Raw genomic sequence first — 3,744 nt, forward strand, 5'->3', positions numbered from 1 at the left:
CATATTGAATGGTGGAGCTATTTGTTGCAGGTATCAGGCTTATCAATCATCGAAAGCATTAATGATGTGAACCTGGTGTACTTTACTCACTGGGTGACTGAAAATGTTCGTGTAATTAAAAGCATCAGTAGCTATAGGCAAAAAAAAGTGCCTTTACACTAAATTGAATTTGTAACCCTGATAAGTGATACTCAAAAACTGGCCCGTTGTTTAAACTATGACGTACCTACATGAAACAAAATAAAATAGTGTAAGACAGCAATTCTTTTCAGACTAGAGAAACTCTAATTACCCCGAGCTTGCCCAAGCTCAGGTAACAGCTCCCTGAAGAGAAACTTCCATTAATACAAGTAGCTGGGGAGGGATGCAGCAGCAAACACCCAAAAATGAACCTCTACAATCAACCATTTAAACCTGTTATGTCCAACTCGAACCTTTACTTTTCTTCCAGTTTAGTCAAGGTTGTGTTGGAAAAATCAAATAGTTGGAAAAACTGTCTCTGGAAGTGGGAGCATGGTTTATTGCCCAGTTGCAAAAACAAATTGCTGGAGAAACTCAGCAGGTTTGGCAACATTTGTGGGGAAATAGCAGAGTTAATGTTTTGAGTCTGGTGACTCATCAGAACTGATAGCTCAGAAAAAGTGGTATTTATGCTGAAGGTTGGGTGTAGGGGGCTGGTGAGGACATAGGTGGAGACATATGCCCAAAGAGTTATGAAAAGGTGTAGGCAGACAAAGGGATTAATGATAGTGAAGCCAGGATGGAAAAGAAGTTGAAGTGAATGAGAGCTAGGGAAGAGATGGGTAGGCTGGGCTGAAAGCAATCCATGTCCTAACAGGACCAGGGTGTGTGTTGGCTTAAAACAAAAGGACGTGACTGGGCTCTAAAGATATTGAACTCTTCAGTCCCAGAGGTGGAATGGACGCCACATGAAAAATGAGGTGCTAGTCTTTGATTTTTCACTGGAGCTCACAACAGGCCCGAGATGAATATTGGCCTGGAACACCACCTGAAACAGCCAGGCAACTCAGAGCTTGTAGTAATTTTTACAGAATGTCAAAGTGGCCCCCAGATTGGCACTTCAGTAACATGGGTTGCTGTGTACAAGTTACCTGGTATTTAACTTCAAAGGGATTTTTAAAATTCATTTTGGAATACACAAACAGCTTTCATGATCTTTATGTAAATACATATCTTTAATCTTCTATATCTCAATACCATTGGTGAGTATTCCCATTTTGCCTGTTACTTGGTGAGTATACCTCTCTATTTTAAATCAAGTGGATCATTCATTCAGGCCTGTCCACAACATGACATTTCGAAAAACACATTTCAATAGGGATACATAAATATTTTTATTCAGATACAACAATACATTAAAAAACTCCCCAAAAGGCACAGGATTGTAAAGGCAGGGAAGTACTCATTAGTTCTATACTTTGTATAAAGATGAAATAAAAGTAGATCATTCTGCTCTACCCTTCAATAAGGTCACAACTGATCTGTTCACATTCCAAACTCCATATTGCTATCTACCCCCATTAACCCTTTATTCCTGTGACTAAGAAAAATCTCTCGTCTTAAAAGACTCTGACACTTTTGACTCCCAGAATCTCAACCCTGAGGAAAGCATTTCCATCCTGAAACAGTAACCCCTAAATATAAAAGTGTCCCCTCCCTCCCCCAACATCTCACTCAAATGTGCTTTCCATCTCATTTTGTCCAGACCATTAAGGATGCTGTAATCAAATCTCCACTCTTCTACACACCAGTGGAAATGAGCCAGCCTGTCCAATCCTGCCTCAAAACAACCTGCTCATTCCGAATATCAAGCAAACGTCTTCTGAAATGTCATAAGTCCCACCCAACAGACTTAAGGTAGAAGCTCATGGAAGAGGGAAAATTGACATGGCTGGGAAAGTGGTTGAGTAATAGGCAAAATGGGAATAACAGGTATGTACTCAAACTGTCAGGATGTGACCCATGGTATCTGTTAGGGGGTCTGAATTATTCACATTATTTACTAACAACTTGAATAATAGCACAAAGTCATACATCCAAATCCGTCAATGACAGGTAGCATTGTAGACAGTGTGTAGATGACAGCATAAAGTTACAAGAGGGATACTGATAGATTAAGTGGGCAAAACTATGGCAGATGGAATCCAATGTAAACAAGTAACCAAATGAGGTTACCCATTTTTGAACCAAAAAAAAAAAAACTTAGATCAGGATTTGGTGGACGTCCTGAGACTTGGGGGTTCAGATGCATAAAAGTTTAAAACATCACAAATAGATGCAGAAAATAAAACAAACTACTGGAATGCTGGCCTTTATATCTAAAGGATTGGATGTAAGGATGCAGGCATTATGCTGCAGTTATACAAAACTCCAGTTAGACCCCACTTGGAGTACAGAGATCAGATCTAGCCACCACACCTTGGGAAGAAAATATTGGTTGTGGAGGAGCCAAAGTAGGTTTACAACAGTGATACATGAATTTCAGGGATTAAATTATGTGGACAGATTTTACAAGTTATGCCCATTTTCTCTAGAATTTAGAAGGTTTACGGATGAAGTGATTGAAGTCTTCAAGAATGTGAACAGAAAAAGACAAACCCTACTGGTTGGGGACTCTAGGTCTAGGCATTGACTGAGAATTAGGGCCAGACCATTCAGGAGATGTTGTTAGGTAGCACTTCTCCACATTATACTCCATCTACCAGATTTTTGCCCACTCTCAACATTTACTTGCCTGCAACTTCCCGATGTCATCCTCACAGCATCTTTTCCTATTGCAGTCATATACAAATTTAGCAATCATGCCCTCATCTAAGCAATTGGTGTAAACTGTAAAAAGTTGAGACCACTGCAGAATTTCCCTTGTTATATATGCCAAAAATATGCATGGTATTTTCTTCCAGCCAATCTTCTATGCTAATGTTTTCTCCTATACCATGAGCATGTATCTTCTAGAAATCCTACTGTCTCTAGGATACCTTTTTATTCATAGTGCACGATACTCCTTCAAAAGAACTTCACTAATTTAGTTAAACAGGATTTGACAAAACCATGCAGACTCTTCCTGATTAGAAAATTTTTCTAACTGCACAGCTAAAATCAATTTATTAAATAAAATAACAGCTTTCCTACAACATACAATCCAGCTGGCCTTCTGTTTCCAATTTTCTTTCTCCTTTCTGAAGAGGGTTGTATTTAGTACCTTCTAGTCTGATGGAACCTTTCTTAAATCTAAGGGATGTTGGAAAATTAACACCAATTCATCTGCTATCTCATTAGCGACCACAAGACCCTGGGAATGAAGTCTGTTTAGACCTGGAGACATGTCAGCCTGTGGTTCATTAGTTTGCTTAGTACCATTTCTATTGTAATTGTAATTGTAATTTTGCTAAGTTGTGCTTGCCCTTCTATGTCCTGATGTAGAGCTACTACTGGAATGACTTTTATATCCCCTTAAAAAGGTGTGCAAGTATTGATTGCTCACCTAGCCAAATTTGCCAGATCATCTCAGCTTGCTCATGGTCCACAAAGTTGCCCTTGTTTAGGTTTAGACCCAATCTTCTCCCTTTCAAACCTGATGTAAAATTCACTCATTATGATTACTTAGGTGTACCTTGATTGCGAAGTCATTACTCCTGTCACTGGATAGTCAAATGGCAAACTGTGAAAGAAAACTGAGAGTGACAGAGTATAAATAAAACAGAACTTTAAAAAACAGAAACA

The sequence above is a fragment of the Rhincodon typus genome, chromosome 4 (assembly GCF_021869965.1).
Source record: "Rhincodon typus isolate 14 chromosome 4, sRhiTyp1.1, whole genome shotgun sequence".
NCBI classification, from domain to species: domain Eukaryota; kingdom Metazoa; phylum Chordata; class Chondrichthyes; order Orectolobiformes; family Rhincodontidae; genus Rhincodon; species Rhincodon typus.